The 13960-nt window shown below is 43.9% G+C and overlaps 1 pseudogene; it reads left to right on the top strand.

The window, feature by feature from the left end:
- Positions 1–12117, top strand: part of LOC139373935 (DNA annealing helicase and endonuclease ZRANB3-like) — a 39301-nt pseudogene extending 27184 nt beyond the window's left edge.
- The last annotated feature ends 1843 nt before the right edge of the window (positions 12118–13960 follow it).

Below are 13960 nucleotides of genomic sequence, written 5' to 3'. Positions count from 1 at the left end.
TACAGTAGCGAGGCTCTATACAGTAGCTAGGCTACATACAGTAGCGAGGCTCTATACAGTAGCTAGGCTATATACAGTAGCGAGGCTCTATACAGTAGCTAGGCTATATACAGTAGCGAGACTCTATACAGTAGCTAGTCTATATACAGTAGCTAGTCTATATACAGTAGCTAGTCTATATACAGTAGCTAGGCTCTATACAGTAGCTAGGCTCTATACAGTAGCTAGTCTATATACAGTAGCTAGTCTATATACAGTAGCTAGTCTATATACAGTAGCTAGGCTCTATACAGTAGCTAGTCTATATACAGTAGCTAGGCTCTATACAGTAGCGAGGCTCTATACAGTAGCTAGGCTCTATACAGTAGCTAGTCTATATACAGTAGCTAGTCTATATACAGTAGCTAGTCTATATACAGTAGCTAGGCTCTATACAGTAGCTAGTCTATATACAGTAGCTAGGCTCTATACAGTAGCTAGGCTCTATACAGTAGCTAGGCTCTATACAGTAGCTAGGCTATATACAGTAGCTAGGCTCTATATACAGTAGCTCTATACAGTAGCTAGGCTCTATACAGTAGCTAGTCTATATACAGTAGCTCTATATACAGTAGCTAGCTAGTCTATATACTATATACAGTAGCTAGTAGCTATATAGGCTCTATACAGTAGCTAGTCTATATACAGTAGCTAGGCTCTATACAGTAGCTAGTCTATATACAGTAGCTAGGCTCTATACAGTAGCTAGGCTCTATACAGTAGCTAGGCTCTATACAGTAGCTAGGCTCTATACAGTAGCTAGTCTATATACAGTAGCTAGGCTCTATACAGTAGCTAGGCTCTATACAGTAGCTAGGCTCTATACAGTAGCTAGGCTCTATACAGTAGCTAGGCTCTATACAGTAGCTAGGCTCTATACAGTAGCTAGGCTCTATACAGTAGCTAGGCTATATACAGTAGCTAGGCTCTATACAGTAGCTAGGCTCTATACAGTAGCGAGGCTCTATACAGTAGCTAGGCTCTATACAGTAGCTAGGCTATATACAGTAGCTAGGCTCTATACAGTAGCTAGGCTATATACAGTAGCGAGGCTCTATACAGTAGCTAGTCTATATACAGTAGCTAGGCTCTATACAGTAGCTAGTCTATATACAGTAGCTAGGCTCTATACAGTAGCTAGGCTATATACAGTAGCGAGGCTCTATACAGTAGCTAGTCTATATACAGTAGCTAGGCTCTATACAGTAGCGAGGCTCTATACAGTAGCTAGGCTACATACAGTAGCGAGGCTCTATACAGTAGCTAGGCTCTATACAGTAGCTAGGCTCTATACAGTAGCTAGGCTCTATACAGTAGCTAGGCTCTATACAGTAGCTAGGCTCTATACAGTAGCGAGGCTCTATACAGTAGCTAGGCTCTATACAGTAGCTAGGCTATATACAGTAGCTAGGCTCTATACAGTAGCTAGGCTATATACAGTAGCGAGGCTCTATACAGTAGCTAGTCTATATACAGTAGCTAGGCTCTATACAGTAGCTAGTCTATATACAGTAGCTAGGCTCTATACAGTAGCTAGGCTATATACAGTAGCGAGGCTCTATACAGTAGCTAGTCTATATACAGTAGCTAGGCTCTATACAGTAGCGAGGCTCTATACAGTAGCTAGGCTACATACAGTAGCGAGGCTCTATACAGTAGCTAGGCTCTATACAGTAGCTAGGCTCTATACAGTAGCTAGGCTCTATACAGTAGCTAGGCTATATACAGTAGCGAGGCTCTATACAGTAGCTAGGCTACATACAGTAGCTAGGCTCTATACAGTAGCTAGTCTATATACAGTAGCTAGTCTATATACAGTAGCGAGGCTCTATACAGTAGCTAGGCTCTACAGTAGCTAGGCTCTATACAGTAGCGAGGCTCTATACAGTAGCGAGGCTCTATACAGTAGTGAGGCTCTATACAGTAGCTAGGCTACATACAGTAGCTAGGCTCTATACAGTAGTGAGGCTCTATACAGTAGCTAGGCTACATACAGTAGCTAGGCTCTATACAGTAGCGAGGCTCTATACAGTAGCTAGGCTCTACAGTAGCTAGGCTCTATACAGTAGCGAGGCTCTATACAGTAGTGAGGCTCTATACAGTAGCTAGGCTACATACAGTAGCTAGGCTCTATACAGTAGCTAGGCTCTATACAGTAGCTAGGCTCTATACAGTAGCTAGGCTCTATACAGGCACCAGTTAGTCGGGCTGATTGAGGTAGTATGTACATGTAGATATAGTTAAAGTGACTATGCAGATATGATAAACAGAGAGTAGCCGTAACGTAAAATGGCAGCAGTTTTACGGGCGCCCGACCTATTGTGCTGTTATGTGGGGGGGTTTGCGTTATTTGTTACTTATTTTGTACATAATGTTTCTGCAACCGTATCTTACAGCAAAAAAATAGCTTCTGGATGTCAGGACAGCGATCACTCACCTCGGATTAGACAAAGAGCTTCTGGATATCAGGACAGCGATCACTCACCTCAGATTAGACAAAGAGCTTCTGGATATCAGGACAGCGATCACTCACCTCAGATTAGACAAAGAGCTTCTGGATATCAGGACAGCGATCACTCACCTCGGATTAGACAAAGAGCTTCTGGATATCAGGACAGCGATCACTCACCTCGGATTAGACAAAGAGCTTCTGGATATCAGGACAGCGATCACTCACCTCGGATTAGACAAAGAGCTTCTGGATATCAGGACAGCGATCACTCACCTCGGATTAGACAAAGAGCTTCTGGATATCAGGACAGCGATCACTCACCTCGGATTAGACAAAGAGCTTCTGGATATCAGGACAGCGATCACTCACCTCGGATTAGACAAAGAGCTTCTGGATATCAGGACAGCGATCACTCACCTCAGATTAGACAAAGAGCTTCTGGATATCAGGACAGCGATCACTCACCTCGGATTAGACAAAGAGCTTCTGGATATCAGGACAGCGATCACTCACCTCGGATTAGACAAATATCTTCTGGATATCAGGACAGCGATCACTCACCTCAGATTAGACAAAGAGCTTCTGGATATCAGGACAGCGATCACTCACCTCGGATTAGACAAAGAGCTTCTGGATATCAGGACAGCGATCACTCACCTCGGATTAGACAAAGAGCTTCTGGATATCAGGACAGCGATCACTCACCTCGGATTAGACAAAGAGCTTCTGGATATCAGGACAGCGATCACTCACCTCGGATTAGATGAAGAGCTTCTGGATATCAGGACAGTGATCACTCACCTCAGATTAGACAAAGAGCTTCTGGATATCAGGACAGCGATCACTCACCTCGGATTAGACAAAGAGCTTCTGGATATCAGGACAGCGATCACTCACCTCGGATTAGACAAAGAGCTTCTGGATATCAGGACAGCGATCACTCACCTCGGATTAGACAAAGAGCTTCTGGATATCAGGACAGCGATCACTCACCTCGGATTAGATGAAGAGCTTCTGGATATCAGGACAGTGATCACTCACCTCAGATTAGACAAAGAGCTTCTGGATATCAGGACAGCGATCACTCACCTCGGATTAGACAAAGAGCTTCTGGATATCAGGACAGCGATCACTCACCTCAGATTAGACAAAGAGCTTCTGGATATCAGGACAGCGATCACTCACCTCGGATTAGACAAAGAGCTTCTGGATATCAGGACAGCGATCACTCACCTCGGATTAGACAAAGAGCTTCTGGATATCAGGACAGCGATCACTCACCTCAGATTAGACAAAGAGCTTCTGGATATCAGGACAGCGATCACTCACCTCAGATTAGACAAAGAGCTTCTGGATATCAGGACAGCGATCACTCACCTCAGATTAGACAAAGAGCTTCTGGATATCAGGACAGCGATCACTCACCTCAGATTAGACAAAGAGCTTCTGGATATCAGGACAGCGATCACTCACCTCAGATTAGACAAAGAGCTTCTGGATATCAGGACAGCGATCACTCACCTCAGATTAGACAAAGAGCTTCTGGATATCAGGACAGCGATCACTCACCTCGGATTAGACAAAGAGCTTCTGGATATCAGGACAGCGATCACTCACCTCAGATTAGACAAAGAGCTTCTGGATATCAGGACAGCGATCACTCACCTCAGATTAGACAAAGAGCTTCTGGATATCAGGACAGCGATCACTCACCTCGGATTAGACAAAGAGCTTCTGGATATCAGGACAGCGATCACTCACCTCGGATTAGACAAAGAGCTTCTGGATATCAGGACAGTGATCACTCACCTCAGATTAGACAAAGAGCTTCTGGATATCAGGACAGTGATCACTCACCTCGGATTAGACAAAGAGCTTCTGGATATCAGGACAGTGATCACTCACCTCAGATTAGACAAAGAGCTTCTGGATATCAGGACAGCGATCACTCACCTCAGATTAGATGAAGATGTTTTCTTCAACCAGCAGGAAGCACAGGACATCCTCCAAACACCCGACAAGGCCAACATCCCAGTTATTTGCAAGAGGAAGAGACGCAGGTACAGAGGACACAGAGCGGGGTGCCTCGTAAGGATCCGCAGAAGGCAACTGGGAAAGCTGCCGTTACCGTCAATATTACTCGCCAACGTGCAGTCATTGGACAATAAACTAGACGAGGTACGATCACGAATATCCTACCAACGGGACATCAAAAACTGTAATATGTTATGTTTCACGGAATCGTGGCTGAATGATGACATGGATATTCAGCTAGCGGGATATATGCTGCACCGGCAAGATAGAACAGCACACTCTGGTAAGGGGGGGGGGGGGCTCTGTGAATATTTATTTGTAAACAACAGCTGGTGCACAAAATCTAAGGAAGTCTACATTTTGCTCGCCTGAAGTAGAGAATCTTGTGATAAAATGCAGACCACACTATTTGCCTAGAGTTTTCAGCTATACTTTTCATGGCTGTTTATTTACCACCACAGCCAGATGCTGGCACTAAGACCGCACTCAGACAGCTGTATAAGGAAATAAGCAAACAGGAAACCACTCACCCAGAGGCGGCGCTCCTAGTGGCCGGAGACTTTAATGCAGGGAAACTTAAATCAGTTCTACCTAATTTCTACCAGCATATTAAATATGCAATACCTTGCCAGCAGCATACCACCCTGCATACCACTGCTGGATTGCTTCTGAAGCTAAGCAGGGTTGGTCCTGGATGGGAGAACAGATGCTGCTGGAAGTGGTGTTGGAGGGCCAGTAGGAGGCACACTTTTCTCTGGTCTAAAAAATATCCCAATGCCCCAGGGCAGTGATTGGGGACACTGCCCTGTGTAGGGTGCCATCTTTCGGATGGGACGTTAAACGGGTGTCCTGACTCTCTGCGATCATTAAAGATCCCATGGCACTTATCGTAAGAGTAGGGGTGTTAACCCCGGTGTCCTGGCTAAATTCCCAATCTGGCCATCAAACCATCACGGTCACCTAATAATCCCCAGTTTACAATTGGCTCATTCATCCCCCTCCTCTCCCCTGTAACTATTCCCCAGGTTGTTGCTGCAAATGAGAATGTGTTCTCAGTCAACTTACCTGGTAAAATAACGGATAAATAAAACAATTCTAGATCACCTGTACTCCACACACAGAGACGCGTACAAAGCTCTCCCTCACCCTCGATTTGGTAAATCCGACCACAATTCTATCCTCCTGATTCCTGCTTACAAGCAAAAATTACAGCAGGAAGCACCAGTGACTCGGCCTATAAAAAAGTGGTCAGGTGAAGCAGATGCTAAACTACAGGACTGTTTTGCTATCACAGACTGTAATATGTTCTGGGATTCTTCCAATGGCATTGAGGAGTACACCACATCAGTCACTGGCTTCATCAATAAGTATATCAAGGACGTCGTCCCCACAGTGACTGTACGTACATACCCCAACCACAAGCCATGGATTACAGGCAACATTCCACATGCCCCCATTCTCATCGACAGGGCTTTAGTGGAGCAGGTTGAGAGCTTCAAGTTCCTTGGTGTCCACATCACCAACAAACTAGAATGGTCCAAACACACCAAGACAGTTGTGAAGAGGGCACGACAAATCCTAATCCCCCTCAGGAAACTATAAAGATTTGGCATGGGTCCTGAGATCCTCAAAAAGTTCTACAGCTGCAACTTCGAGAGCATCCTGACTGGTTGCATCACTGTCATGTCAATGAAATTACGTTGAACCAACGTGGAATAGAAGTTGAATTGATGTCTGTGCCCAGTGGATTAATACTGTTTATTCACTTGTTGGGCAGATGACTGACAATCTTCCCTCCCTCTCTGTGTCTCTGTCTCTTTCCATCTCTCCCCCCAGACCATCCGAGGTGCACCCAGAGCCTCCTGTTGGTGCTCCTGAGGGCCCGTCAGAGGCTGAAGCTGGGTACCTGCAGATGCTGGACAGTGAGGGTCGACCCTTGTGTCTGTCCTGCCACAAGGCCTGTGGGTCCACCGGAGGAGCCTGGGACACCTGCTTCTGTAGCCAGACGTAAGTAGCAGCATCATCAAAGTAAAGCCAAGTTCACCCATCAGTGGTGTTGTATATCCTGCTATTATTAGTGTTGCCTCGTAGGCCTACTGCGTTCCTTAATTAAAGCTCTACAAAGAAAACACCAAGTTATTCTGTTGTATTCTACTTCATCTATCCTATCATAGGTGTCAGGAGGAGTTCCAGCTGCGCTCCAGCCAGGCCTACATGCGTGCCCGGGTACTGCAGACGGAGCAGGGGGTGTGTCAGAGCTGCGGCCTGCAAGCCCACCAGCTGTACCTGAAGGTCCGTGACGCCCCGCCCACACACAGGAAAGAGATGCTAGAGAACACCGGGCTGGCCCAGCTGTCACTCAAACAGGTTGGTTGGTTTGCATGTCTTTAGCCCCCCAGGTCTGTGATACAGAGAGGGACCTAGGAGCATTCCATTACTCTGTATGGGGGGACCTAGGAGCATTCCATTGCTCTGTATGGGGGGACCTAGGAGCATTCCATTACTCTGTATGGGGGGACCTAGGAGCATTCCATTACTCTGTATGGGGGGACCTAGGAGCATTCCATTACTCTGTATGGGGTCTGACCTACACTACCTGAGCTCTCTTAGCCAGGATACAGGCTTCTACATGACTTTATGAGCCCTTTACAGACATGAGCTTTTTAAAGGTGCACAAATCTACAGACAGAGAGAACAGTCATACTATTGATGTGGGTTGATTTTCAACTGGATTTATCAAAGAGCAGTATCATCTCTCTCTTCTCAAATTAGCATATCACATTACTGAAGTTGTACAGAAAACACTGAAATGGATAGGACCCATTTAGACATTTGAAGCCACTTCTGATATAAAGCAGCGTGTGTAGTGTTGAGAACAGACGGGTTTCACCTGTTCCAACTAATCCCCTGGATCTGGGGAGACCACTAAAGGCTTTAGTAGACATTATATTATACACTGGGAGAGGAGGGGGAGAACACAGAGAAGAGGGACTCAGTCCTCTCTACTACTGACTGACACTTATCATCCCTGCTTTGTGCTGGGGGAAGATAAACCATTAGATGTGTGGGTGGAGGGGGTGTGGGTGTGGATGACGGGTGTGTGTGGAGGGGGGTGTACTGTACTGTGGACACACAAGTTCCTCTCTCAACCTGTGTGCGTGTGTGACTTCCTCTCTCTCGGCTCACAGTAAATGGATTGGCCAGTACTGTCAGATCCTCCATGGATTTCTCCCACAGCTCAACCTCACCTCAGCCAAGAGCCTGTTAGATTTGGCTCTGCCATTTCTACTGGAAAGACCTTCTGCCTTCTCGCTCACAGATCAATGGATGGATTTGGCCTAACACTAACAGGACATCTGTACTGCACAGAAACCACAGAGAACAACTGCTGATTAATGCGCTGTATAGGAGGTCTGGGGACTCTAGCTTTAGTAAAGGCTTTCTAAGACATTAGTAGACCAGTGGGGGAATGCAGAGTGAATGTTCTGTATGGAGCGAGGAGGGGGTGGAGGTGGGTCGGTAGTCATGGTGGAACGGAGCTTGTTCCTGAGTACAACTTTGCTTTTCTTCCCCTCTGTGGGTATGTGACCCCCCCCCCCCCCCCCCCCCCCCCCGGTTCTCTTGTGGCTAATGTTGGGAGAGCGCTACTCTATCTACCGCTTCTACCCAGGAATGGAGATTGATTTCTGGGCTGAATCGTCCCCAGGGTTCCCCTTCTCTGGCTCGTTCCACATAAAATGGAGAAAAGAAAAGGCTTAGCGTCAAATTGAAATGCCTCCATTTTGGTTCTAGTGTTCCCCAGCTCCAGGCCATAGAAATAGAATTACAGACGTTTGATTTCCTACCTGTCCCCAGAGTCCCCAGCTCGTTCTCTTACATTAGAGCCTTGTCATTCTCTCTGTCTGAAGACAGACAGGCGGAGGCAATGTGATGCTGACATGGGAAGGCTGACAACATCCTATTATGAAAAACACATGGACAAAACTCACAAGGGAATTTACAAATATTTCTTACACCAAATTGTTTGTTTACCTGTTTGAGCTATTAAAACTGTAAATTATATAATCTTTACTGAGAAATGTGTTTATTAAAATTGTCTGTGTTGTGTCCAGCTGAATGAGATGATCCGTGCCCCCGTGGAGGGTCAGTTCTGGCAGGTGGACCACATCCGACCCGTCTACAGTGGGGGAGGACAGTGTTCCCTGGACAACCTACAGACACTCTGCACTGTCTGCCACAGAACCGTAAGAGTCCAGTACACACAGACACACACACACCATCACACACACACACACACAGTGTTCCCTGGACAACCTACAGACACACACACACACACCATCACACACAGACACACAGTGTTCCCTGGACAACCTACAGACACACACACACACCATCACACACAGTGTTCCCTGGACAACCTACAGACACTCTGCACCGTCTGCCAGAGAACCGTAAGAGTCCAGTACACACAGACACACACACACCATCACACACAGACACACAGTGTTCCCTGGACAACCTACAGACACACACACACACCATCACACACAGTGTTCCCTGGACAACCTACAGACACTCTGCACTGTCTGCCACAGAATCGTAAGAGTCCAGTACACACAGACACACACACCATCACACACAGTGTTCCCTGGACAACCTACAGACACTCTGCACCGTCTGCCAGAGAACCGTAAGACTCCAGTACACACAGACACACACACACCGTCACACACAGACACACAGTGTTCCCTGGACAACCTACAGACACACAAACACACCATCACACACAGACACACAGTGTTCCCTGGACAACCTACAGACACTGCACCGTCTGCCACAGAACCACAAGGGTCCTGGTCCCCGTTCCTCTGTGTCCACATAAACACTCAGTCCCACATGGTGCTTCATTACACCCCATATGCCCTCTCAAACCACCACCATGTTGTAATATCATACCATGTTATAATATCATACCATGTTATAATACACCACCATGTTATAATACCATGTTATAATATCATACCATGTTATAATATAATACACCACTGTTATAGTATAATATAATACCATGTTATAATATCATACCATGTTATAATACCATGTTATAATATAATACCATGTTATAATATAATACCATGTTATAATATAATACCATGTTATAATATAATACTATGTTATAATATCATGTTATAATTTAATACCATGTTATAATATAATACCATGTTATAATATAATACCATGTTATAATATAATACCATGTTATAATATAATACTATGTTATAATATCATGTTATAATTTAATACCATGTTATATTACCATGTTATAATATAATACCATGTTATAATATAATACCATGTTATAATATAATACCATGTTATAATATAATACCATGTTATAATATAATACCATGTTATAATATAATACCATGTTATAATATAATACCATGTTATAATATAATACCATGTTATAATATAATACCATGTTATAGTATAATACACCACTGTTATAGTATAATATAATACCATGTTATAATATAATACCATGATATAATACAATACCATGTTATAATACCATGTCATAATATAATACCATGTTATAAATCACACCATGTTATAGTATAATACCATGTTATAGTATAATACCGTGTTATAATATAATACCATGTTATAATATAATACACCACCATGTTATAATTTCATACCATGCTATAATATAATAAATACCATGTTATAGTATAATACCATGTTATAATATTATGTTATAGTTTTATACACCACTGTTATAGTATAATATAATACCATGTTATAATATCATACCATGTTATAATATAATACACCACTGTTATAGTATAATATAATACCATGTTATAATATCATACCATGTTATAATACCATGTTATAATATAATACCATGTTATAATACAATACCATGTTATAGTATAATACCATGTTATAATATAATACCATGTTATAATACAATACCATGTTATAATACCATGTCATAATATAATACCATGTTATAATACACCACCATGTTATAATATAATACCATGTTATAATATAATACCATGTTACAGTATAAAGTGGTCCATGTTATAGTATAATGCAGTATTAATGACAGAATGCTGTTTGTTTTACAGAGGACAGAGTATTGATGACAGTAGGCTGTTTGTTTTACAGAGGACAGAGTATTGATGACAGTAGGCTGTTTGTTTTACAGAGGACAGAGTATTGATGACAGTAGGCTGTTTGTTTTACAGAGGACAGAGTATTGATGACAGTAGGCTGGTTGTTTTACAGAGGACAGAGTATTGATGACAGTAGGCTGTTTGTTTTACAGAGGACAGAGTATTGATGACAGTAGGCTGTTTGTTTTACAGAGGACAGAGTATTGATGACAGTAGGCTGTTTGTTTTACAGAGGACAGAGTATTGATGACAGTAGGCTGTTTGTTTTACAGAGGACAGAGTATTGATGACAGTAGGCTGTTTGTTTTACAGAGGACAGAGTATTGATGACAGTAGGCTGTTTGTTTTACAGAGGACAGCTCAGCAAGCCAAGGACAGAAGCCAGATGAAGAAAGGACTGGCAGCCTCCAAGGTGGCTTCAGACATCACTCGCTTCTTCATAAAGAAATGAACCAAGGAAGGAAGGAGGGAAAGTTGGAGGAGTACTGAGTGACATAGGAAGGATGCTTCTTCAGTGTGTTGTCATCTCTGTGAAGAAGGCTACATGTCACAGTTGGTTCTCAATGCTGCCACTGATGTCCGTGTTATGGATTCACCAGCAATCCAATGTAGAGGAACATCGCCTCCTTCCTTTAATGACATCATGTTTAAGTTGGATCATTGAGAGTGTTGATGTGAAGACTGTTCTTTCAGGGTTGTTTTTTTGTTGAGTTACCTGAATAGATTTTGACTAAACAATGCTGCCTGTATTAAATGCAAAGGTTACAAATGAGCAGCTACGCTCCTTCCCATGTTGTCCCCGAACCGTCAGCAGTGAGCCTGGGTTGATTTATAACGGGCTTATCTAGCTCAGATACAGGCTGAACTGAACCAAGCTGGGCAGGCTGCTGCCTGTTTGAGTTGCCAGCCTGCCTGCATGCCTGCCGAGCGCTCGCTGCTATTTTAGGTTGTGCAAACTTGGTAGAAAAACCCTGATATGTGTGATGCTCTAGTTTACATCTTGACAGGATATCACAAGCGTTTTACTTCATGTCCTCTACATGTAGGCTAGTTGATAGTGTCTTTATGTCCTCTACATGTAGTCTAGTTGATAGTGTCTTCATGTCCTCTACATGTAGTCTAGTTGATAGTGTCTTCATGTCCTCTACATGTAGTCTAGTTGATAGTGTCTTTATGTCCTCTACATGTAGTCTAGTTGATAGTGTCTTTATGTCCTCTACATGTAGTCTAGTTGATAGTGTCTTTATGTCCTCTACATGTAGTCTAGTTGATAGTGTCTTTATGTCCTCTACATGTAGTCTAGTTGATAGGTTTTCTGTGATGTCTACTGTTTTAGCAGGAGTCTTGGATTTGTTAGACTGAGCATGAATGGATGAACAAACTGGACTGAAATGAAAATAAAACTCTATTATTCTCTCTGCTGTTGAGTGATCTGTTGTCTGTGTGGTTGTGGTGGTTGAGTGATCTGTTGTCTGTGTGGTTGTGGTAGTTGAGTGATCTGTTGTCTGTGTGGTTGTGGTAGTTGAGTGATCTGTTGTCTGTGTGGTTGTGGTGGTTGAGTGATCTGTTGTCTGTGTGGTTGTGGTAGTTGAGTGATCTGTTGTCTGTGTGGTTGTGGTAGTTGAGTGATCTGTTGTCTGTGTGGTTGTGGTAGTTGAGTGATCTGTTGTCTGTGTGGTTGTGGTAGTTGAGTGATCTGTTGTCTGTGTGGTTGTGGTAGTTGAGTGATCTGTTGTCTGTGTGGTTGTGGTAGTTGAGTGATCTGTTGTCTGTGTGGTTGTGGTAGTTGAGTGATCTGTTGTCTGTGTGGTTGTGGTAGTTGAGTGATCTGTTGTCTGTGTGGTTGTGGTAGTTGAGTGATCTGTTGTCTGTGTGGTTGTGGTAGTTGAGTGATCTGTTGTCTGTGTGGTTGTGGTAGTTGAGTGATCTGTTGTCTGTGTGGTTGTGGTAGTTGAGTGATCTGTTGTCTGTGTGGTTGTGGTAGTTGAGTGATCTGTTGTCTGTGTGGTTGTGGTAGTTGAGTGATCTGTTGTCTGTGTGGTTGTGGTAGTTGAGTGATCTGTTGTCTGTGTGGTTGTGGTGGTTGAGTGATCTGTTGTCTGTGTGGTTGTGGTAGTTGAGTGATCTGTTGTCTGTGTGGTTGTGGTGGTTGAGTGATCTGTTGTCTGTGTGGTTGTGGTGGTTGAGTGATCTGTTGTCTGTGTGGTTGTGGTGGTTGAGTGATCTGTTGTCTGTGTGGTTGTGGTGGTTGAGTGATCTGTTGTCTGTGTGGTTGTGGTGGTTGAGTGATCTGTTGTCTGTGTGGTTGTGGTGGTTGAGTGATCTGTTGTCTGTGTGGTTGTGGTAGTTGAGTGATCTGTTGTCTGTGTGGTTGTGGTGGTTGAGTGATCTGTTGTCTGTGTGGTTGTGGTGGTTGAGTGATCTGTTGTCTGTGTGGTTGTGGTGGTTGAGTGATCTGTTGTCTGTGTGGTTGTGGTGGTTGAGTGATCTGTTGTCTGTGTGGTTGTGGTGGTTGAGTGATCTGTTGTCTGTGTGGTTGTGGTGGTTGTTTCAAAGCCAAACGTCTCAGGAGTTTTTTTATATATATATTTTTTTAACCTTTTTATTTAACTAGGCAAGTAAGTATTTTACAATGACGGCCTACCCCTGCCAAACCCTCCCTAACCCGGACGACGCTGGGCCAAATTGTGCGCCGCCCTATGGGACTCCCGGTTGTGATACAGCGGGATCGAACCAGGGTCTGGAGTGTAGGAGGGCTTTCCCAGGCAAACCATTGTACCGTTATTAGGAATGTACAGAACTGCATCTCACAGCATAAAATGTACTGTGCAAATGTGCATCGCTTAAAGTCCAACAGAAAGGTACTAATATCCACATTCTGACATGTCTATCCATCTTCCTGCCCCCCCCCCCCCCCCTGTGTTCTTCTGAAAGGACTTAACTCAATAAAGAAGAGAGAGGAAGGAAAGGTTACTATGGAAACAGTAGACCTGTGTGTTGGTGATCAGCATTGCGGAGGCAGAATATTGAATCATTTTCACAGCTCCTCTGTTTAGAGTTCAGGCTACAGATCAGCAGCTGGCTGCAATCAATCTCACCAGCCTTCTGTCTGTATCAGTCTGCCATCAGAGTATCTCACCAGCCTCCTGTCTGTATCAGTCTGCCATCAGAGTATCTCTACTCAACACTGTCTCAGGTGGTCCATCCAGTTCATTGGACAGTGGGAACATGAGTCAGCCATGTTGGT

Source organism: Oncorhynchus clarkii, chromosome 18 (assembly GCF_045791955.1).
Source record: "Oncorhynchus clarkii lewisi isolate Uvic-CL-2024 chromosome 18, UVic_Ocla_1.0, whole genome shotgun sequence".
Lineage (NCBI taxonomy): Eukaryota > Metazoa > Chordata > Actinopteri > Salmoniformes > Salmonidae > Oncorhynchus > Oncorhynchus clarkii.
The sequence above is the reverse complement of the archived record's forward strand: the minus strand, read 5'-3'. Positions and strand labels throughout refer to the sequence as shown.